Here is a 25880-nt window from a genome sequence, read left to right on the forward strand (position 1 = left end):
TCTCTCTCTCTCTCTCGACTGTTGTACATCTCTCTCTCGACTGTTGTACACTCTCTCTCTCGACTGTTGTACACCTCTCTCTCTCTCGACTGTTGTACACCTCTCTCTCTCTCGACTGTTGTACACCTCTCTCTCTCTCTCTCGACTGTTGTACTCTCTCTCTCTCTCTCTCGACTGTTGTACACTCTCTCTCTCTCTCGACTGTTGTACACCTCTCTCTCTCGACTGTTGTACACCTCTCTCTCTCTCTCGACTGTTGTACACCTCTCTCTCTCGACTGTTGTACACCTCTCTCTCTCTCTCGACTGTTGTACACTCTCTCTCTCGACTGTTGTACACCTCTCTCTCGACTGTTGTACACTCTCTCTCTCGACTGTTGTACACCTCTCTCTCTCTCTCGACTGTTGTACACTCTCTCTCTACACCTCTCTCTCTCTCTCGACTGTTGTACACCTCTCTCTCTCGACTGTTGTACACCTCTCTCTCTCTCTCGACTGTTGTACACCTCTCTCTCTCTCTCGACTGTTGTACACCTCTCTCTCTCTCTCGACTGTTGTACACCTCTCTCTCTCTCTCTCTCTCGACTGTTGTACACCTCTCTCTCTCTCTCTCTCGACTGTTGTACACTCTCTCTCTCTCTCTCTCGACTGTTGTACACCTCTCTCTCTCTCTCTCTCGACTGTTGTACACCTCTCTCTCTCTCTCTCGACTGTTGTACACTCTCTCTCTCTCTCGACTGTTGTACACCTCTCTCTCTCTCTCGACTGTTGTACACTCGACTCTCTCTCTCGACTGTTGTACACTCTCTCTCTCTCTCGACTGTTGTACACCTCTCTCTCTCTCTCTCGACTGTTGTACACCTCTCTCTCTCTCTCGACTGTTGTACTCTCTCTCTCTCTCGACTGTTGTACACCTCTCTCTCTCTCTCTCTCGACTGTTGTACACCTCTCTCTCTCTCTCTCGACTGTTGTACACCTCTCTCGACTGTTGTACACCTCTCTCTCTCGACTGTTGTACACTCTCTCTCTCGACTGTTGTACACTCTCTCTCTCTCTCTCTCGACTGTTGTACACCTCTCTCTCGACTCTCTCTCTCTCTCGACTGTTGTACACCTCTCTCTCTCTCTCTCTCGACTGTTGTACACCTCCTTCTCTCTCTCTCTCTCTCGACTGTTGTACACCTCTCTCTCTCTCTCTCTCGACTGTTGTACACCTCTCTCTCTCTCGACTGTTGTACACCTCTCTCTCGACTCTCTCTCTCGACTGTTGTACACCTCTCTCTCTCGACTGTTGTACACCTCTCTCTCTCTCTCTCGACTGTTGTACACCTCTCTCTCTCTCGACTGTTGTACACCTCTCTCTCTCTCGACTGTTGTACACCTCTCTCTCTCTCTCGACTGTTGTACACCTCTCTCTCTCTCTCGACTGTTGTACACCTCTCTCTCGACTGTTGTACACCTCTCTCTCTCTCGACTGTTGTACACTCTCTCTCTCGACTGTTGTACTCTCTCTCTCTCGACTGTTGTACACTCTCTCTCTCTCGACTGTTGTACACCTCTCTCTCTCTCTCGACTGTTGTACACCTCTCTCTCTCTCTCGACTGTTGTACACCTCTCTCTCTCTCTCTCGACTGTTGTACACCTCTCTCTCGACTGTTGTACACCTCTCTCTCGACTGTTGTACACCTCTCTCTCTCTCGACTGTTGTACACCTCTCTCTCTCTCGACTGTTGTACACCTCTCTCTCTCTCGACTCTCTCTCGACTGTTGTACACCTCTCTCTCTCGACTGTTGTACACCTCCCTCTCTCTCGACTGTTGTACACCTCCCTCTCTCTCGACTGTTGTACACCTCCCTCTCTCTCGACTGTTGTACACCTCTCTCGACTGTTGTACACCTCTCTCGACTGTTGTACACCTCTCTCTCGACTGTTGTACACCTCTCTCTCGACTGTTGTACACCTCTCTCTCGACTGTTGTACACCTCTCTCTCTCTCTCTCGACTGTTGTACACTCTCTCGACTGTTGTACTCTCTCTCGACTGTTGTACACCTCTCTCTCGACTGTTGTACACTCTCTCGACTGTTCGACTGTTGTACACCTCTCTCGACTGTTGTACACCTCTCTCTCGACTGTTGTACACCTCTCTCTCGACTGTTGTACACCTCTCTCTCGACTGTTGTACACCTCTCTCTCGACTGTTGTACACTCTCTCTCTCTCGACTGTTGTACACCTCTCTCTCTCTCTCGACTGTTGTACACCTCTCTCTCTCTCTCGACTGTTGTACACCTCTCTCTCTCTCGACTGTTGTACACCTCTCTCTCTCGACTGTTGTACACCTCTCTCTCTCTCGACTGTTGTACACCTCTCTCTCTCGACTGTTGTACACCTCTCTCTCTCTCGACTGTTGTACACTCTCTCTCTCGACTGTTGTACACCTCTCTCTCTCTCTCGACTGTTGTACACCTCTCTCTCTCGACTGTTGTACACCTCTCTCTCTCTCTCGACTGTTGTACACCTCTCTCTCTCTCGACTGTTGTACACCTCTCTCTCTCGACTGTTGTACACTCTCTCTCTCTCGACTGTTGTACACACTGTTGTACACCTCTCTCTCTCGACTGTTGTACACCTCTCTCTCTCGACTGTTGTACACCTCTCTCTCTCGACTGTTGTACACCTCTCTCTCTCGACTGTTGTACACCTCTCTCTCTCGACTGTTGTACACCTCTCTCTCTCGACTGTTGTACACCTCTCTCTCTCGACTGTTGTACACCTCTCTCTCTCGACTGTTGTACACCTCTCTCTCTCGACTGTTGTACACCTCTCTCTCTCGACTGTTGTACACCTCTCTAGTCTTCAGAATTGTTTATAAAAATCTGCCAAGCACTTTGGCAACTGTTTGTGTGGGCGATCTCTGGCACCACATCACAAGATGAAAACAGAGAGGAGTGTCATACAAACACCCCCATACTAAACTTTCATGCAAATACAAAACAAGCGATTTAAATCTGTTCTGCACTCCAGCGACAAGGGGATCCGAGCTGTCTCTGTTCTGTTAGGTGTGTTGCGTACAGTGTGTGAGGTTCACAGTTGAAGGTGTCAAATAACTGAAGTGTCAATCTATGCACACCACACACATTGTCGCTGGAGTGTTGAATTTGTAAAAAAAATCATACTTTCCCTGAACTACTGGTGCTTTCTGTACTGTAAAACGGTAGTCTAAAGCTTTGTGCAATCTGACACCAGGCAGAGGGACTAAAATACATCACTTCACAGTTAGGATCAATACTCCCTCCCCAAAGGACAGCTAATCAATACTCAATTGGCAATCAATCAGCAGCAGTGTAGAGTATAACCAGACTGTTCATCATCTAAATACATGACATGCACACAGAACAACTTTATGAGCCCATACAGTCTTCATCCACCTAGACACTCTGGACCAAAGCCTTGGTGTGAGTTGGCAGCAGTAAAGACAGGGAGGTGGGGGGGAAGAGAGAGAGACACTCTGGACCAAAGCCTTGGTGTGAGTTGGCAGCAGTAAAGACAGGGAGGTGGGGGGAAGAGAGAGAGACACTCTGGACCAAAGCCTTGGTGTGAGTTGGCAGCAGTAAAGACAGGGAGACGGGGGGGGAGAGAGAGACACTCTGGACCAAAGCCTTGGTGTGAGTTGGCAGCAGTAAAGACAGGGAGGCGGGGGGAAGAGAGAGAGACACTCTGGACCAAAGCCTTGGTGCGGGTTGGCAGCAGTAAAGACAGGGAGGCGGGGGAAGAGAGAGAGACACTCTGGACCAAAGCCTTGGTGCGGGAGCAGTAAAGACAGGGAGGCGGGGGGAAGAGCGAGAGACACTCTGGACCAAAGCCTTGTGGGTTGGCAGCAGTAAAGACAGGGGGTGGGGGGAAGAGAGAGAGAGACTCTGGACCAAAGCCTTGGTGTGGGTTGGCAGCAGTAAAGACAGGGAGGTGGGGGGAAGAGAGAGAGACACTCTGGACCAAAGCCTTGGTGTAGGTTGGCAGCAGTAAAGACAGGGAGGTGGGGGGGAAGAGAGAGACACTCTGGACCAAAGCCTTGGTGCGGGTTGGCAGCAGTAAAGACAGGGAGGTGGGGGGAAGAGAGAGAGACACTCTGGACCAAAGCCTTGGTGTGGGTTGGCAGCAGTAAAGACAGGGAGGTGGGGGGGAAGAGAGAGAGACACTCTGGACCAAAGCCTTGGTGTGGGTTGGCAGCAGTAAAGACAGGGAGGTGGGGGGGAAGAGGGAGAGACACTCTGGACCAAAGCCTTGGTGCGGGTTGGCAGCAGTAAAGACAGGGAGGTGGGGGGGGGAGAAAGAGAGAGAGAAGGGGCACAGTCTCATTGTTCCTTTGGGCGGAGCCTGACGCCATCTCTCACTCTGTCCATCTCTGTCACACAAGCACACACAAGCCACTTGTGTCCCCACACCACACTATGGACGATGAAATCATTTGCTATGAGTAATGACAGCTTGACAAGTGCAGTGCGTGACTAGTACAGTACACAAACACACAACTGTATGTATGGGAGCTATAGTGTTATCCGCAACGTCAACGTATCAAACAAGGAACGCAACAATATTAGTACATTGAATGACGCGATTGAGAGAGAATGTGCCTAGATTCAGCAGTCGTAAACAGACTGTAAAGAACACATCTAGTCTAATAACAGGTGTACACAAAAACAAATAGGACTGTCACAACTCATCTGGAGGGGGGGGGTAACATACATCACTCCCCCTTTCATCTCTACCTGGCTGGTCAGTAGGGAGAGGGGGGTGGAGATAGAACTCTGGTTCCTTTGATATCTACACTACTGAAAGACCTCTACACTAACCAAAGGGCCTGTGTATAAACATTCAGTCCAGCCATTTCAAGACTAAGAAAGAGCTACCCTTCACTGTGAGTACGCATGTTTCACATTAAAACAGAAAGCAGGGTTTTTTTTTAGTTTGAAAACTAACTGGATGGGAACTTTGTGCAGTTTTCATTTACCCCAGAAAATAATTGAATACTGGTTCATATTGTTTTTTAAAGGAGCCCTGAGACAGAGAGAGAAACAGAACCAGTGCTGAGTGCCATTTCACATCGTATCTAATATGTTGCTCTAACAGATACAGCACCGTTCACCACATGGATACATTCTACTGTGAGGCCAAGATTACAGAACAAAATGTAGTCTAGCATTTCCCTCTAGGTGCTTATACAGCAAACAATTAGACTAGATGCTAAAATGGCTTTGATATCGGTGGGCAGATGCTAACCGGCTACCTGCGGTTTAACGTGGGTGGGGGGGGTGAACTCTACCTCTAACCCTCTGACAACCCTGAGACCATGCTAACACACACACCCCAATAGTTGACACAACTTGATGAGTTACACTTCAGCAAAAACAAAATCTTCCTTTTTTTAAGCTGCTGGCACATAATTTGAATAATTGAGCAGTAACAAATATGACAGATTTAACATGGGAGGGAGAGAGGGAGGAAGACTGCAGCTGGGCACTGGAGCAGCAGGCTGCTTTAGACTGGTTATAAATCCCTATGGACCCACCCACCTCAGTCCCAGCACAGCAGTATGGGAAAGGAAAGGGGGGAAACCTAGTCCGTTGTACAACTGAATGCATTCAACTGAAATGTGTCTCCCGCATTTATTAACCCAACCGCTCTGAATCAGAGAGGTGCAGGGGGCTAGTCAACAGCCATGTCATCGGCACCCGGGGAACAGTGGGTTAACAGGGGCAGAACGACAGATTTTTACCTTGTCAGCTCGGGGATTCGATCCAGCAACCGTTTGGTTACTGGCCTAACCTGCCGCGGCAGGCTGGGTGGTGTTGTGCAACGGAAAACAAATATCGGTGTTCTTATCGGACAAGTTCAGAGCGTAACTTGCTCGCTACTGAACACTACCCTAGTGAGCATGGGCTGGCATGTTGGACTGTAATACTGCTCCTAGCTCCTCCCATCACCTGCCTGGCCAGCAGAATGCTGGACTGTAATAATGCTCCTATCTCCTCCCATCACCTGCCTGGTCAGCAGAATGCTGGACTGTAATACTGCTACTAGCTCCTCCCATCACCTGCCTGGCCAGCAGAATGCTGGACTGTAATAATGCTCCTAGCTCCTCCCATCACCTACCTGGCCAGCAGAATGCTGGACTGTAATAATGCTCCTAGCTCCTCCCATCACCTGCCTGGCCAGCAGAATACTGGACTGTAATAATGCTCCTAGCTCCTCCCATCACCTGCCTGGCCAGCAGAATGCTCCTCCTTAGCTCCTCCCATCACCTGCCTGGCCAGCAGAATGCTGGACTGTAATACTGCTCTTAGCTCCTCCCATCACCTGCCTGGTCAGCAGAATGCTGGACTGTAATACTGCTCCTAGCTCCTCCCATCACCTGCCTGGCCAGCAGAATGCTGGACTGTAATACTGCTCCTAGCTCCTCCCATCACCTGCCTGGTCAGCAGAATGCTGGACTGTAATACTGCTCCTAGCTCCTCCCATCACCTGCCTGGTCAGCAGAATGCTGGACTGTAATAATGCTCCTATCTCCTCCCGTCACCTGCCTGGTCAGCAGAATGCTGGACTGTAATACTGCTCGTAGCTCCTCCCGTCCCCTGCCTGGTCAGCTGAATGCTGGACTGTAATACTGCTCCTAGCTCCTCCCGTCACCTGCCTGGTCAGCAGAATGCTGGACTGTAATACTGCTCCTAGCTCCTCCCATCACCTGCCTGGCCAGCAGAATGCTGGACTGTATTACTGCTCCTAGCTCCTCCCGTCACCTGCCTGGTCAGCAGAATGCTGGACTGTAATACTGCTCCTAGCTCCTCCCGTCACCTGCCTGGTCAGCAGAATGCTGGACTGTAATACTGCTCCTAGCTCCTCCCATCACCTGCCTGGCCAGCAGAATGCTGGACTGTAATACTGCTCCTAGCTCCTCCCATCACCTGCCTTGTCAGCAGAATGCTGGACTGAAATACTGCTCCTAGCTCCTCCCATCACCTGCCTGGTCAGCAGAATGCTGGACTGTAATACTGCTCCTAGCTCCTCCCGTCACCTGCCTGGTCAGCAGAATGCTGGACTGTAATACTGCTCCTAGCTCCTCCCATCACCTGCCTGGCCAGCAGAATGCTGGACTGTAATACTGCTCCTAGCTCCTCCCATCACCTGCCTGGTCAGCAGAATGCTGGACTGTAATAATACTCCTAGCTCCTCCCATCACCTGCCTGGTCAGCAGAATGCTGGACTGTAATACTGCTCCTAGCTCCTCCCATCACCTGCCTGGTCAGCAGAATGCTGGACTGTAATACTGCTCCTAGCTCCTCCCGTCCCCTGCCTGGTCAGCTGAATGCTGGACTGTAATACTGCTCCTAGCTCCTCCCGTCACCTGCCTGGTCAGCAGAATGCTGGACTGTAATACTGCTCCTAGCTCATCCCGTCACCTGCCTGGTCAGCAGAATGCTGGACTGTAATACTGCTCCTAGCTCCTCCCTTCACCTGCCTGGTCAGCAGAATGCTGGACTGAAATACTGCTCCTAGCTCCTCCCGTCACCTGCCAGACAGAATGTCAGACACAGAATGCCAGACACAACATACTGAAGGAGTTGCTAGTATGCCAGGATCTCACTTCAAATATAGGGACATAGGCTTTCACAAACGCTCACTAGTCCTCACTGATCCCGCACATACATATTCAGACATGTACATTCTGCATCCAGAGATAACGACCCTGCTGATACTTTACATGTACATCTCACAGGGCTAAGAGAATAGAGCTTTGATACACCGGGCTAAGAGAATAGAGCTTAGACACACAGGGCTCAAAGAACAGAGCTTCGATACACAGGGCTCAGAGAACAGAGCTTAGACACACAGGGCTCAAAGAACAGAGCTTCGATACACAGGGCTCAGAGAACAGAGCTTAGACACACAGGGCTAAGAGAACAGAGCTTAGACACACGGGGCTAAGAGAACAGAGCTTAGACACACGGGGCTAAGAGAACAGAGCTTAGACACACAGGGCTAAGAGAACAGAGCTTAGACACACGGGGCTAAGAGAACAGAGCTTAGACACACGGGGCTAAGAGGACAGAGCTTAGACACACGGGGCTAAGAGAACAGAGCTTCGAAAAACACACAGGGCTAAGAGAACAGAGCTTCGACACACGGGGCAAAGAGAACAGAGCTTCGATACACGGGGCTCAGAGAACAGAGCTTCGATACACGGGGCTAAGAGAATAGAGCTTCGATACACGGGGCTAAGAGAATAGAGCTTCGATACACAGGGCTAAGAGAATAGAGCTTCGATACACACAGTGCTAAGAGAACAGAGCTTAGACACACAGGGCTAAGAGAATAGAGCTTCGATACACAGGGCTAAGAGAATAGAGCTTCGATACACACAGGGCTAAGAGAATAGAGTTTCGATACACACAGGGCTAAGAGAATAGAGCTTCGATACACAGGGCTAAGAGAATAGAGCTTCGATACACAGGGCTAAGAGAATAGAGCTTCGATACACGGGGCTAAGAGAACAGAGCTTCGATACACGGGGCTAAGAGAACAGAGCTTAGATACACGGGGCTAAGAGAACAGAGCTTAAATACACAGGGCTAAGAGAACAGAGCCTCGATACACAGAGCTAAGAGAACAGAGCTTAGACACACGGGGCTAAGAGAACAGAGCTTAGACACACGGGGCTAAGAGAACAGAGCTAAGACACACAGGGCTAAGAGAACAGAGCTTCGATACACGGGGCTAAGAGAATAGAGCTTAGACACACGGGGCTAAGAGAATAGAGCTTAGATACACAGGGCTAAGAGAATAGACCTTCGATACACCGGGATAAGAGAATAGAGTTTCGATACACCGGGATAAGAGAATAGAGCTATAGAGCTTCGATACACCGGGATAAGAGAATAGAGCTTCGATACACCGGGATAAGAGAATAGAGCTTCGATACACAGGGCTAAGAGAATAGAGCTTCGAAACACAGGGCTAAGAGAACAGAGTTTCGATACACAGGGCTAAGAGAACAGAGCTTCGATACACAGGGCTAAGAGAACAGAGCTTCGATACACAGGGCTAAGAGAACAGAGCTTCAATACACAGGGCTAAGAGAACAGAGCTTCGATACACAGGGCTAAGAGAACAGAGCTTCGATACACAGGGCTAAGATACACAGGGCTAAGAGAACAGAGCTTCGATACACAGGGCTAAGAGAACAGAGCTTCGATACACGGGGCTAAGAGAACAAAGCTTAGACACACGGGGCTAAGAGAACAGAGCTTAGACACACGGGGCTCAAAGAACAGAGCTTAGATACACGGGGCTCAAAGAACAGAGCTTAGACACACGGGGCTAAGAGAAGAGAGCTTAGATACACAGGGCTAAGAGAACAGAGCTCCGATACACAGGGCTAAGAAAACAGAGCTTAGATACACACAGGGCTAAGAGAATAGAGCTTAGATACACAGGGCTAAGAGAATAGACCTTCGATACACCGGGATAAGAGAATAGAGCTTCGATACACCGGGATAAGAGAATAGAGCTTCGATACACCGGGATAAGAGAATAGAGCTTCGATACACCGGGATAAGAGAACAGAGCTTCGATACACAGGGCTAAGAGAACAGAGCTTCGAAACACAGGGCTAAGAGAACAGAGTTTCGATACACAGGGCTAAGAGAACAGAGCTTCGATACACAGGGCTAAGAGAACAGAGCTTCGATACACAGGGCTAAGAGAACAGAGCTTCGATACACAGGGCTAAGAGAACAGAGCTTCGATACACAGGGCTAAGATACACAGGGCTAAGAGAACAGAGCTTAGACACACGGGGCTAAGAGAACAGAGCTTAGACACACGGGGCTAAGAGAACAGAGCTTAGACACACGGGGCTAAGAGAACAGAGCTTAGACACACAGGGCTAAGAGAACAGAGCTTAGATACACAGGGCTCAGAGAACAGAGCTTCGATACACGGGGCTAAGAGAATAGAGCTTAGACACACAGGGATCAAAGAACAGAGGTTAGATATACAGGGCTAAGAGAACAGAGCTTAGACACACAGGGCTAAGAGAACAGAGCTTAGATACACGGGGCAAAGAGAACAGAGCTTAGATACACAGGGCTCAGAGAACAGAGCTTCGATACACACTGGGCTAAGAGAATAGAGCTTCGATACACACGGGGCTAAGAGAACAGAGCTTAGACACACGGGGCTAAGAGAACAGAGCTTAGACACACGGGGCTAAGAGAACAGAGCTTAGGACACACGGGGCTAAGAGAACAGAGCTTAGACACACGGGGCTAAGAGAACAGAGCTTCGATACACGGGGCTAAGAGAACAGAGCTTCGATACACGGGGCTAAGAGAACAGAGCTTCGATACACGGGGCTAAGAGAATAGAGCTTAGACACACGGGGCTAAGAGAACAGAGCTTCGATACACGGGGCTAAGAGAATAGAGCTTAGATACACAGGGCTAAGAGAATAGACCTTCGATACACCGGGATAAGAGAATAGAGTTTCGATACACCGGGATAAGAGAATAGAGCTATAGAGCTTCGATACACCGGGATAAGAGAATAGAGCTTCGATACACCGGGATAAGAGAATAGAGCTTCGATACACAGGGCTAAGAGAATAGAGCTTCGAAACACAGGGCTAAGAGAACAGAGTTTCGATACACAGGGCTAAGAGAACAGGGCTTCGATACACAGGGCTAAGAGAACAGAGCTTCGATACACAGGGCTAAGAGAACAGAGCTTCGATACACAGGGCTAAGAGAACAGAGCTTCGATACACGGGGCTAAGAGAACAGAGCTTCGATACACGGGGCTAAGAGAATAGAGCTTAGACACACGGGGCTAAGAGAACAGAGCTTCGATACACGGGGCTAAGAGAATAGAGCTTAGATACACAGGGCTAAGAGAATAGACCTTCGATACACCGGGATAAGAGAATAGAGTTTCGATACACCGGGATAAGAGAATAGAGCTATAGAGCTTCGATACACCGGGATAAGAGAATAGAGCTTCGATACACCGGGATAAGAGAATAGAGCTTCGATACACAGGGCTAAGAGAATAGAGCTTCGAAACACAGGGCTAAGAGAACAGAGTTTCGATACACAGGGCTAAGAGAACAGGGCTTCGATACACAGGGCTAAGAGAACAGAGCTTCGATACACAGGGCTAAGAGAACAGAGCTTCGATACACAGGGCTAAGAGAACAGAGCTTCGATACACAGGGCTAAGAGAATAGAGCTTCGATACACGGGGCTAAGAGAATAGAGCTTAGATACACGGGGCTAAGAGAATAGAGCTTAGATACACGGGGCTAAGAGAACAGAGCTTCGATACACAGGGCTAAGAGAACAGAGCCTCGATACACAGAGCTAAGAGAACAGAGCTTAGACACACGGGGCTAAGAGAACAGAGCTTAGACACACGGGGCTAAGAGAACAGAGCTAAGACACACAGGGCTAAGAGAACAGAGCTTAGACACATGGGGCTAAGAGAACAGAGCTTCGATACAAGGGGCTAAGAGAACAGAGCTTCGATACACGGGGCTAAGAGAATAGAGCTTAGACACACGGGGCTAAGAGAACAGAGCTTCGATACACGGGGCTAAGAGAATAGAGCTTAGATACACGGGGCTAAGAGAATAGACCTTCGATACACCGGGATAAGAGAATAGAGCTTCGATACACCGGGATAAGAGAATAGAGCTTCGATACACCGGGATAAGAGAATAGAGCTTCGATACACCGGGATAAGAGAATAGAGCTTCGATACACAGGGCTAAGAGAATAGAGCTTCGAAACACAGGGCTAAGAGAACAGAGTTTCGATACACAGGGCTAAGAGAACAGAGCTTCGATACACAGGGCTAAGAGAACAGAGCTTCGATACACAGGGCTAAGAGAACAGAGCTTCGATACACAGGGCTAAGAGAACAGAGCTTCGATACACAGGGCTAAGATACACAGGGCTAAGAGAACAGAGCTTAGACACACGGGGCTAAGAGAACAGAGCTTAGACACACGGGGCTAAGAGAACAGAGCTTCGATACACACTGGGCTAAGAGAATAGAGCTTCGATACACACTGGGCTAAGAGAATAGAGCTTCGATACACGGGGCTAAGAGAATAGAGCTTCGATACACGGGGCTAAGAGAATAGAGCTTCGATACACGGGGCTAAGAGAATAGAGCTTCGATACACACAGGGCTAAGAGAATAGAGCTTCGATACACAGGGCTAAGAGAATAGAGCTTCGATACACAGGGTTAAGAGAATAGAGCTTCGATACACAGGGTTAAGAGAATAGAGCTTCGATACACACTGGGCTAAGAGAATAGAGCTTCGATACACACTGGGCTAAGAGAATAGAGCTTCGATACACAGGGCTAAGAGAACAGAGCTTAGACACACGGGGCTAAGAGAACAGAGCTTAGACACACGGGGCTCAAAGAACAGAGCTTAGATACATGGGGCTAAGAGAACAGAGCTTAGACACACAGGGCTAAGAGAAGAGAGCTTAGATACACGGGGCTAAGAGAACAGAGCTCCGATACACAGGGCTAAGAAAACAGAGCTTAGATACACGGGGCTAAGAGAACAGAGCTTCGATACACAGGGCTAAGAAAACAGAGCTTAGATACACTAAGGGCTAAGAGAATAGAGCTTCGATACACACAGGGCTAAGAGAATAGAGCTTCGATACACAGGGCTAAGAGAATAGAGCTTCGATACACGGGGCTAAGAGAATAGAGCTTAGATACACGGGGCTAAGAGAACAGAGCTTCGATACACGGGGCTAAGAGAACAGAGCTTAGATACACGGGGCTAAGAGAACAGAGCTTAAATACACAGGGCTAAGAGAACAGAGCCTCGATACACAGAGCTAAGAGAACAGAGCTTAGACACACGGGGCTAAGAGAACAGAGCTTAGACACACGGGGCTAAGAGAACAGAGCTAAGACACACAGGGCTAAGAGAACAGAGCTTAGACACATGGGGCTAAGAGAACAGAGCTTCGATACAAGGGGCTAAGAGAACAGAGCTTCGATACACGGGGCTAAGAGAATAGAGCTTAGACACACGGGGCTAAGAGAACAGAGCTTCGATACACGGGGCTAAGAGAATAGACCTTCGATACACCGGGATAAGAGAATAGAGCTTCGATACACCGGGATAAGAGAATAGAGCTTCGATACACCGGGATAAGAGAATAGAGCTTCGATACACGGGGCTAAGAGAATAGAGCTTCGATACACAGGGCTAAGAGAACAGAGTTTCGATACACAGGGCTAAGAGAACAGAGCTTCGATACACAGGGCTAAGAGAACAGAGCTTCGATACACAGGGCTAAGAGAACAGAGCTTCGATACACAGGGCTAAGAGAACAGAGCTTCGATACACAGGGCTAAGATACACAGGGCTAAGAGAACAGAGCTTAGACACACGGGGCTAAGAGAACAGAGCTTAGACACACGGGGCTAAGAGAACAGAGCTTCGATACACACTGGGCTAAGAGAATAGAGCTTCGATACACACAGGGCTAAGAGAATAGAGCTTCGATACACGGGGCTAAGAGAATAGAGCTTCGATACACGGGGCTAAGAGAATAGAGCTTCGATACACGGGGCTAAGAGAATAGAGCTTCGATACACACAGGGCTAAGAGAATAGAGCTTCGATACACAGGGCTAAGAGAATAGAGCTTCGATACACAGGGCTAAGAGAATAGAGCTTCGATACACACTGGGCTAAGAGAATAGAGCTTCGATACACACTGGGCTAAGAGAATAGAGCTTCGATACACAGGGCTAAGAGAACAGAGCTTTGATACACAGGGCTAAGAGAACAGAGCTTCGATACACAGGGCTAAGAGAACCGAGCTTCGATACACAGGGCTCAGAGAACAGAGCTTACATACACAGGGCTGAGATACACAGGGCTAAGAGAACAGAGCTTAGATACACCGGGCTAAGAGAATAGAGCTTCGATACACAGGGCTAAGAGAACAGAGCTTCGATACACAGGGCTAAGAGAACAGAGCTTAGATACACAGGGCTCAGAGAATAGAGCTTCGATACACGGGGCTAAGAGAATAGAGCTTCGATACACACAGGGCTAAGAGAATAGAGCTTCGATACACAGGGCTAAGAGAATAGAGCTTAGATACACAGGGCTAAGAGAACAGAGCTTAAATACAAAGGGCTAAGAGAATAGAGCTTTGATACACAGGGCTAAGATACACAGAGCTAAGAGAACAGAGCTTCGATACACAGAGCTAAGAGAACAGAGCTTCGATACACAGAGCTAAGAGAACAGAGCTTCGATACACAGAGCTAAGAGAACAGAGCTTCGATACACAGGGCTAAGAGAATAGAGCTTTGATACACAGGGCTAAGAGAACAGAGCTTAGATACACGGGGCTCAGAGAATAGAGCTTCGATACACGGGGCTAAGAGAATAGAGCTTCGATACACACAGGGCTAAGAGAATAGAGCTTTGATACACAGGGCTAAGAGAACAGAGCTTCGATACACAGGGCTAAGAGAACAGAGCTTAAATACAAAGGGCTAAGAGAATAGAGCTTTGATACACAGGGCTAAGATACACAGAGCTAAGAGAACAGAGCTTCGATACACAGAGCTAAGAGAACAGAGCTTCGATACACAGAGCTAAGAGAACAGAGCTTCGATACACAGAGCTAAGAGAACAGAGCTTCGATACACAGGGCTAAGAGAATAGAGCTTTGATACACAGGGCTAAGAGAACAGAGCTTAGATACACGGGGCTAAGAGAATAGAGCTTAGACACACAGGGCTAAGAGAACAGAGCTTAGACACACGGGGCTAAGAGAACAGAGCTTCGATACACACAGGGCTAAGAGAACAGAGCTTAGACACACACAGGGCTATGAGAACAGAGCTTAGACACACACAGGGCTAAGAGAACAGAGCTTAGACACACGGGGCTAAGAGAACAGAGCTTCGATACACACGGGGCTAAGAGAATAGAGCTTCGATACACACAGGGCTAAGAGAACAGAGCTTCGACATGCGGGGCTAAGAGAATAGAGCTTCGATACAAAGGGCTAAGAGAATAGAGCTTCGATACACGGGGCTAAGAGAATAGAGCTTAGATACACACAGGGCTAAGAGAATAGAGTTTCGATACACAGGGCTAAGAGAATAGAGCTTAGATACACAGGGCTAAGAGAATAGAGCTTAAATACACAGGGCTAAGAGAACAGAGCTTCGATACACGGGGCTAAGAGAAAAGAGCTTAGACACACACAGGGCTAAGAGAACAGAGCTTAGACACACGGGGCTAAGAGAATAGAGCTTCGATACAAAGGGCTAAGAGAATAGAGCTTCGATACAAAGGGCTAAGAGAATAGAGCTTAGATACACACAGGGCTAAGAGAATAGAGTTTCGATACACAGGGCTAAGAGAATAGAGCTTAGATACACAGGGCTAAGAGAATAGAGCTTAAATACACAGGGCTAAGAGAACAGAGCTTCGATACACGGGGCTAAGAGAAAAGAGCTTAGATACAGAGGGCTAAGATACACAGGGCTAAGAGAACAGAGCTTCGATACACAGGGCTAAGAGAACAGAGCTTAGACACACACAGGGCTAAGAGAACAGAGCTTAGACACACGGGGCTAAGAGAATAGAGCTTCGATACACACGGGGCTAAGAGAACAGAGCTTAGACACACGGGGCTAAGAGAACAGAGCTTAGACACACGGGGCTAAGAGAACAGAGCTTAGACACACAGGGCTAAGAGAACAAAGCTTAGACACACGGGGCTAAGAGAACAGAGCTTAGACACACGGGGCTAAGAGAACAGAGCTTAGACACACGGGGCTCAAAGAACAGAGCTTAGATACACGGGGCTAAGAGAACAGAGCTTAGACACACGGGGCTAAGAGAACAGAGCTTAGATACACGGGGCTAAGAGAATAGAGTTTCGATACACGGGGCTAAGAGAATAGAGCTTCGATACACGGGGCTAAGAGAATAGAGCTTCGATACACACAGGGCTAAGAGAATAGAGCTTCGATACACAGGGCTAAGAGAATAGAGCTTCGATACACACAGGGCTAAGAGAATAGAGCTTCGATACACACAGGGCTAAGAGAATAGAGCTTCGATACACAGGGCTAAGAGAACAGAGCTTCGATACACAGGGCGAAGATACACAGGGCTAAGAGAACAGAGCTTAGACACACGGGGCTAAGAGAACAGAGCTTAGACACACGGGGCTAAGAGAACAGAGCTTAGACACACGGGGCTAAGAGAACAGAGCTTAGACACACAGGGCTAAGAGAACAGAGCTTAGATACACAGGGCTCAGAGAACAGAGCTTCGATACACGGGGCTAAGAGAATAGAGCTTAGACACACAGGGATCAAAGAACAGAGGTTAGATATACAGGGCTAAGAGAACAGAGCTTAGACACACAGGGCTAAGAGAACAGAGCTTAGATACACGGGGCAAAGAGAACAGAGCTTAGATACACAGGGCTCAGAGAACAGAGCTTCGATACACACTGGGCTAAGAGAATAGAGCTTCAATACACACGGGGCTAAGAGAACAGAGCTTAGACACACGGGGCTAAGAGAACAGAGCTTAGACACACGGGGCTAAGAGAACAGAGCTTAGGACACACGGGGCTAAGAGAACAGAGCTTAGACACACGGGGCTAAGAGAACAGAGCTTCGATACACGGGGCTAAGAGAACAGAGCTTCGATACACGGGGCTAAGAGAACAGAGCTTCGATACACGGGGCTAAGAGAATAGAGCTTAGACACACGGGGCTAAGAGAACAGAGCTTCGATACACGGGGCTAAGAGAATAGAGCTTAGATACACAGGGCTAAGAGAATAGACCTTCGATACACCGGGATAAGAGAATAGAGTTTCGATACACCGGGATAAGAGAATAGAGCTATAGAGCTTCGATACACCGGGATAAGAGAATAGAGCTTCGATACACCGGGATAAGAGAATAGAGCTTCGATACACAGGGCTAAGAGAATAGAGCTTCGAAACACAGGGCTAAGAGAACAGAGTTTCGATACACAGGGCTAAGAGAACAGGGCTTCGATACACAGGGCTAAGAGAACAGAGCTTCGATACACAGGGCTAAGAGAACAGAGCTTCGATACACAGGGCTAAGAGAACAGAGCTTCGATACACAGGGCTAAGATACACAGGGCTAAGAGAACAGAGCTTCGATACACAGGGCTAAGAGAACAGAGCTTCGATACACGGGGCTAAGAGAACAAAGCTTAGACACACGGGGCTAAGAGAACAGAGCTTAGACACACGGGGCTCAAAGAACAGAGCTTAGATACACGGGGCTAAGAGAACAGAGCTTCGATACACAGGGCTAAGATACACAGGGCTAAGAGAACAGAGCTTAGACACACGGGGCTAAGAGAACAGAGCTTAGACACACGGGGCTAAGAGAACAGAGCTTCGATACACACTGGGCTAAGAGAATAGAGCTTCGATACACACAGGGCTAAGAGAATAGAGCTTCGATACACGGGGCTAAGAGAATAGAGCTTCGATACACGGGGCTAAGAGAATAGAGCTTCGATACACGGGGCTAAGAGAATAGAGCTTCGACACACAGGGCTAAGAGAATAGAGCTTCGATACACAGGGCTAAGAGAATAGAGCTTCGATACACAGGGCTAAGAGAATAGAGCTTCGATACACACTGGGCTAAGAGAATAGAGCTTCGATACACACTGGGCTAAGAGAATAGAGCTTCGATACACAGGGCTAAGAGAACAGAGCTTTGATACACAGGGCTAAGAGAACAGAGCTTCGATACACAGGGCTAAGAGAACCGAGCTTCGATACACAGGGCTCAGAGAACAGAGCTTACATACACAGGGCTGAGATACACAGGGCTAAGAGAACAGAGCTTAGATACACCGGGCTAAGAGAATAGAGCTTCGATACACAGGGCTAAGAGAACAGAGCTTCGATACACAGGGCTAAGAGAACAGAGCTTAGATACACAGGGCTCAGAGAATAGAGCTTCGATACACGGGGCTAAGAGAATAGAGCTTCGATACACACAGGGCTAAGAGAATAGAGCTTCGATACACAGGGCTAAGAGAATAGAGCTTAGATACAAAGGGCTAAGAGAATAGAGCTTTGATACACAGGGCTAAGAGAACAGAGCTTCGATACACAGGGCTAAGAGAACAGAGCTTAAATACAAAGGGCTAAGAGAATAGAGCTTTGATACACAGGGCTAAGATACACAGAGCTAAGAGAACAGAGCTTCGATACACAGAGCTAAGAGAACAGAGCTTCGATACACAGAGCTAAGAGAACAGAGCTTCGATACACAGAGCTAAGAGAACAGAGCTTCGATACACAGGGCTAAGAGAATAGAGCTTTGATACACAGGGCTAAGAGAACAGAGCTTAGATACACGGGGCTAAGAGAATAGAGCTTAGACACACAGGGCTAAGAGAACAGAGCTTAGACACACGGGGCTAAGAGAACAGAGCTTCGATACACACAGGGCTAAGAGAACAGAGCTTAGACACACACAGGGCTATGAGAACAGAGCTTAGACACACACAGGGCTAAGAGAACAGAGCTTAGACACACGGGGCTAAGAGAACAGAGCTTCGATACACACGGGGCTAAGAGAATAGAGCTTCGATACACACAGGGCTAAGAGAACAGAGCTTCGACATGCGGGGCTAAGAGAATAGAGCTTCGACACACGGGGCTAAGAGAATAGAGCTTCGATACACGGGGCTAAGAGAATAGAGCTTCGATACACACAGGGCTAAGAGAACAGAGCTTAGACACACACAGGGCTAAGAGAACAGAGCTTAGACACACGGGGCTAAGAGAATAGAGCTTCGATACAAAGGGCTAAGAGAATAGAGCTTCGATACACAGGGCTAAGAGAATAGAGCTTAGATACACACAGGGCTAAGAGAATAGAGTTTCGATACACAGGGCTAAGAGAATAGAGCTTAGATACACAGGGCTAAGAGAATAGAGCTTAAATACACAGGGCTAAGAGAACAGAGCTTCGATACACGGGGCTAAGAGAAAAGAGCTTAGATACAGAGGGCTAAGATACACAGGGCTAAGAGAACAGAGCTTCGATACACAGGGCTAAGAGAACAGAGCTTAGACACACACAGGGCTAAGAGAACAGAGCTTAGACACACGGGGCTAAGAGAATAGAGCTTCGATACACACGGGGCTAAGAGAACAGAGCTTAGACACACGGGGCTAAGAGAACAGAGCTTAGACACACGGGGCTAAGAGAACAGAGCTTAGACACACAGGGCTAAGAGAACAAAGCTTAGACACACGGGGCTAAGAGAACAGAGCTTAGACACACGGGGCTAAGAGAACAGAGCTTAGACACACGGGGCTCAAAGAACAGAGCTTAGATACACGGGGCTAAGAGAACAGAGCTTAGACACACGGGGCTAAGAGAACAGAGCTTAGATACACGGGGCTAAGAGAATAGAGTTTCGATACACGGGGCTAAGAGAATAGAGCTTCGATACACACAGGGCTAAGAGAATAGAGCTTCGATACACAGGGCTAAGAGAATAGAGCTTCGATACACACAGGGCTAAGAGAATAGAGCTTCGATACACACAGGGCTAAGAGAATAGAGCTTCGATACACAGGGCTAAGAGAACAGAGCTTCGATACACAGGGCTAAGATACACAGGGCTAAGAGAACAGAGCTTAGACACACGGGGCTAAGAGAACAGAGCTTAGACACACGGGGCTAAGAGAACAGAGCTTAGACACACGGGGCTAAGAGAACAGAGCTTAGACACACAGGGCTAAGAGAACAGAGCTTAGATACACAGGGCTCAGAGAACAGAGCTTCGATACACGGGGCTAAGAGAATAGAGCTTAGACACACAGGGATCAAAGAACAGAGGTTAGATATACAGGGCTAAGAGAACAGAGCTTAGACACACAGGGCTAAGAGAACAGAGCTTAGATACACGGGGCAAAGAGAACAGAGCTTAGATACACAGGGCTCAGAGAACAGAGCTTCGATACACACTGGGCTAAGAGAATAGAGCTTCGATACACACGGGGCTAAGAGAACAGAGCTTAGACACACGGGGCTAAGAGAACAGAGCTTAGACACACGGGGCTAAGAGAACAGAGCTTAGGACACACGGGGCTAAGAGAACAGAGCTTAGACACACGGGGCTAAGAGAACAGAGCTTCGATACACGGGGCTAAGAGAACAGAGCTTCGATACACGGGGCTAAGAGAACAGAGCTTCGATACACGGGGCTAAGAGAATAGAGCTTAGACACACGGGGCTAAGAGAACAGAGCTTCGATACACGGGGCTAAGAGAATAGAGCTTAGATACACAGGGCTAAGAGAATAGACCTTCGATACACCGGGATAAGAGAATAGAGTTTCGATACACCGGGATAAGAGAATAGAGCTATAGAGCTTCGATACACCGGGATAAGAGAATAGAGCTTCGATACACCGGGATAAGAGAATAGAGCTTCGATACACAGGGCTAAGAGAATAGAGCTTCGAAACACAGGGCTAAGAGAACAGAGTTTCGATACACAGGGCTAAGAGAACAGGGCTTCGATACACAGGGCTAAGAGAACAGAGCTTCGATACACAGGGCTAAGAGAACAGAGCTTCGATACACAGGGCTAAGAGAACAGAGCTTCGATACACAGGGCTAAGATACACAGGGCTAAGAGAACAGAGCTTCGATACACAGGGCTAAGAGAACAGAGCTTCGATACACGGGGCTAAGAGAACAAAGCTTAGACACACGGGGCTAAGAGAACAGAGCTTAGACACACGGGGCTCAAAGAACAGAGCTTAGATACACGGGGCTAAGAGAACAGAGCTTAGACACACAGGGCTAAGAGAAGAGAGCTTAGATACACGGGGCTAAGAGAACAGAGCTCCGATACACAGGGCTAAGAAAACAGAGCTTAGATACACGGGGCTAAGAGAACAGAGCTTCGATACACAGGGCTAAGAAAACAGAGCTTAGATACACTAAGGGCTAAGAGAATAGAGCTTAGATACACACAGGGCTAAGAGAATAGAGCTTCGATACACAGGGCTAAGAGAATAGAGCTTCGATACACGGGGCTAAGAGAATAGAGCTTAGATACACGGGGCTAAGAGAATAGAGCTTAGATACACGGGGCTAAGAGAACAGAGCTTCGATACACAGGGCTAAGAGAACAGAGCCTCGATACACAGAGCTAAGAGAACAGAGCTTAGACACACGGGGCTAAGAGAACAGAGCTCCGATACACAGGGCTAAGAAAACAGAGCTTAGATACACGGGGCTAAGAGAACAGAGCTTCGATACACAGGGCTAAGAAAACAGAGCTTAGATACACTAAGGGCTAAGAGAATAGAGCTTAGATACACACAGGGCTAAGAGAATAGAGCTTCGATACACAGGGCTAAGAGAATAGAGCTTCGATACACGGGGCTAAGAGAATAGAGCTTAGATACACGGGGCTAAGAGAATAGAGCTTAGATACACGGGGCTAAGAGAACAGAGCTTCGATACACAGGGCTAAGAGAACAGAGCCTCGATACACAGAGCTAAGAGAAAAGAGCTTAGATACAGAGGGCTAAGATACACAGGGCTAAGAGAACAGAGCTTCGATACACAGGGCTAAGAGAACAGAGCTTAGACACACACAGGGCTAAGAGAACAGAGCTTAGACACACGGGGCTAAGAGAATAGAGCTTCGATACACACGGGGCTAAGAGAACAGAGCTTAGACACACGGGGCTAAGAGAACAGAGCTTAGACACACGGGGCTAAGAGAACAGAGCTTAGACACACAGGGCTAAGAGAACAAAGCTTAGACACACGGGGCTAAGAGAACAGAGCTTAGACACACGGGGCTAAGAGAACAGAGCTTAGACACACGGGGCTCAAAGAACAGAGCTTAGATACACGGGGCTAAGAGAAGAGAACAGAGCTTAGACACACGGGGCTAAGAGAACAGAGCTTAGATACACGGGGCTAAGAGAATAGAGTTTCGATACACGGGGCTAAGAGAATAGAGCTTCGATACACGGGGCTAAGAGAATAGAGCTTCGATACACACAGGGCTAAGAGAATAGAGCTTCGATACACAGGGCTAAGAGAATAGAGCTTCGATACACACAGGGCTAAGAGAATAGAGCTTCGATACACACAGGGCTAAGAGAATAGAGCTTCGATACACAGGGCTAAGAGAACAGAGCTTCGATACACAGGGCTAAGATACACAGGGCTAAGAGAACAGAGCTTAGACACACGGGGCTAAGAGAACAGAGCTTAGACACACGGGGCTAAGAGAACAGAGCTTAGACACACGGGGCTAAGAGAACAGAGCTTAGACACACAGGGCTAAGAGAACAGAGCTTAGATACACAGGGCTCAGAGAACAGAGCTTCGATACACGGGGCTAAGAGAATAGAGCTTAGACACACAGGGATCAAAGAACAGAGGTTAGATATACAGGGCTAAGAGAACAGAGCTTAGACACACAGGGCTAAGAGAACAGAGCTTAGATACACGGGGCAAAGAGAACAGAGCTTAGATACACAGGGCTCAGAGAACAGAGCTTCGATACACACTGGGCTAAGAGAATAGAGCTTCGATACACACGGGGCTAAGAGAACAGAGCTTAGACACACGGGGCTAAGAGAACAGAGCTTAGACACACGGGGCTAAGAGAACAGAGCTTAGGACACACGGGGCTAAGAGAACAGAGCTTAGACACACGGGGCTAAGAGAACAGAGCTTCGATACACGGGGCTAAGAGAACAGAGCTTCGATACACGGGGCTAAGAGAACAGAGCTTCGATACACGGGGCTAAGAGAATAGAGCTTAGACACACGGGGCTAAGAGAACAGAGCTTCGATACACGGGGCTAAGAGAATAGAGCTTAGATACACAGGGCTAAGAGAATAGACCTTCGATACACCGGGATAAGAGAATAGAGTTTCGATACACCGGGATAAGAGAATAGAGCTATAGAGCTTCGATACACCGGGATAAGAGAATAGAGCTTCGATACACCGGGATAAGAGAATAGAGCTTCGATACACAGGGCTAAGAGAATAGAGCTTGAAACACAGGGCTAAGAGAACAGAGTTTCGATACACAGGGCTAAGAGAACAGGGCTTCGATACACAGGGCTAAGAGAACAGAGCTTCGATACACAGGGCTAAGAGAACAGAGCTTCGATACACAGGGCTAAGAGAACAGAGCTTCGATACACAGGGCTAAGATACACAGGGCTAAGAGAACAGAGCTTCGATACACAGGGCTAAGAGAACAGAGCTTCGATACACGGGGCTAAGAGAACAAAGCTTAGACACACGGGGCTAAGAGAACAGAGCTTAGACACACGGGGCTCAAAGAACAGAGCTTAGATACACGGGGCTAAGAGAACAGAGCTTAGACACACAGGGCTAAGAGAAGAGAGCTTAGATACACGGGGCTAAGAGAACAGAGCTCCGATACACAGGGCTAAGAAAACAGAGCTTAGATACACGGGGCTAAGAGAACAGAGCTTCGATACACAGGGCTAAGAAAACAGAGCTTAGATACACTAAGGGCTAAGAGAATAGAGCTTAGATACACACAGGGCTAAGAGAATAGAGCTTCGATACACAGGGCTAAGAGAATAGAGCTTCGATACACGGGGCTAAGAGAATAGAGCTTAGATACACGGGGCTAAGAGAATAGAGCTTAGATACACGGGGCTAAGAGAACAGAGCTTCGATACACAGGGCTAAGAGAACAGAGCCTCGATACACAGAGCCAAGAGAACAGAGCTTAGACACACGGGGCTAAGAGAACAGAGCTCCGATACACAGGGCTAAGAAAACAGAGCTTAGATACACGGGGCTAAGAGAACAGAGCTTCGATACACAGGGCTAAGAAAACAGAGCTTAGATACACTAAGGGCTAAGAGAATAGAGCTTAGATACACACAGGGCTAAGAGAATAGAGCTTCGATACACAGGGCTAAGAGAATAGAGCTTCGATACACGGGGCTAAGAGAATAGAGCTTAGATACACGGGGCTAAGAGAATAGAGCTTAGATACACGGGGCTAAGAGAACAGAGCTTCGATACACAGGGCTAAGAGAACAGAGCCTCGATACACAGAGCTAAGAGAACAGAGCTTAGACACACGGGGCTAAGAGAACAGAGCTTAGACACACGGGGCTAAGAGAACAGAGCTAAGACACACAGGGCTAAGAGAACAGAGCTTAGACACATGGGGCTAAGAGAACAGAGCTTCGATACAAGGGGCTAAGAGAACAGAGCTTCGATACACGGGGCTAAGAGAATAGAGCTTAGACACACGGGGCTAAGAGAACAGAGCTTCGATACACGGGGCTAAGAGAATAGAGCTTAGATACACAGGGCTAAGAGAATAGACCTTCGATACACCGGGATAAGAGAATAGAGCTTCGATACACCGGGATAAGAGAATAGAGCTTCGATACACCGGGATAAGAGAATAGAGCTTCGATACACCGGGATAAGAGAATAGAGCTTCGATACACAGGGCTAAGAGAATAGAGCTTCGAAACACAGGGCTAAGAGAACAGAGTTTCGATACACAGGGCTAAGAGAACAGAGCTTCGATACACAGGGCTAAGAGAACAGAGCTTCGATACACAGGGCTAAGAGAACAGAGCTTCGATACACAGGGCTAAGAGAACAGAGCTTCGATACACAGGGCTAAGATACACAGGGCTAAGAGAACAGAGCTTAGACACACGGGGCTAAGAGAACAGAGCTTAGACACAGGGCTAAGAGAACAGAGCTTCGATACACACTGGGCTAAGAGAATAGAGCTTCGATACACACAGGGCTAAGAGAATAGAGCTTCGATACACGGGGCTAAGAGAATAGAGCTTCGATACACGGGGCTAAGAGAATAGAGCTTCGATACACGGGGCTAAGAGAATAGAGCTTCGATACACACAGGGCTAAGAGAATAGAGCTTCGATACACAGGGCTAAGAGAATAGAGCTTCGATACACAGGGTTAAGAGAATAGAGCTTCGATACACATTGGGCTAAGAGAATAGAGCTTCGATACACACTGGGCTAAGAGAATAGAGCTTCGATACACAGGGCTAAGAGAACAGAGCTTAGACACACGGGGCTAAGAGAACAGAGCTTAGACACACGGGGCTCAAAGAACAGAGCTTCGATACACAGGGCTCAGAGAACAGAGCTTAGACACACAGGGCTGAGATACACAGGGCTAAGAGAACAGAGCTTAGATACACCGGGCTAAGAGAATAGAGCTTCGATACACAGGGCTAAGAGAACAGAGCTTCGATACACAGGGCTAAGAGAATAGAGCTTCGATACACAGGGCTAAGAGAATAGAGCTTTGATACACAGGGCTAAGAGAACAGAGCTTCGATACACAGGGCTAAGAGAACAGAGCTTCGATACACAGGGCTAAGAGAACAGAGCTTAAATACAAAGGGCTAAGAGAATAGAGCTTTGATACACAGGGCTAAGATACACAGAGCTAAGAGAACAGAGCTTCGATACACAGAGCTAAGAGAACAGAGCTTCGATACACAGAGCTAAGAGAACAGAGCTTCGATACACAGGGCTAAGAGAATAGAGCTTTGATACACAGGGCTAAGAGAACAGAGCTTAGATACACGGGGCTAAGAGAATAGAGCTTAGACACACAGGGCTAAGAGAACAGAGCTTAGACACACGGGGCTAAGAGAACAGAGCTTCGATACACACAGGGCTAAGAGAACAGAGCTTAGACACA

General features: G+C 48.1%; 1 protein-coding gene across 2 annotated transcripts in view; it reads right to left on the bottom strand.

The window, feature by feature from the left end:
• LOC123994552 (USP6 N-terminal-like protein) overlaps window positions 1–25880 on the bottom strand; it is a 145490-nt gene that overhangs the window by 68820 nt on the left and 50790 nt on the right. The gene's annotated exons all lie outside the window — the stretch shown is intronic.

The sequence above is a fragment of the Oncorhynchus gorbuscha genome, linkage group LG14 (genome assembly GCF_021184085.1).
Source record: "Oncorhynchus gorbuscha isolate QuinsamMale2020 ecotype Even-year linkage group LG14, OgorEven_v1.0, whole genome shotgun sequence".
In the NCBI taxonomy this organism is placed as follows: Eukaryota; Metazoa; Chordata; class Actinopteri; order Salmoniformes; family Salmonidae; genus Oncorhynchus; species Oncorhynchus gorbuscha.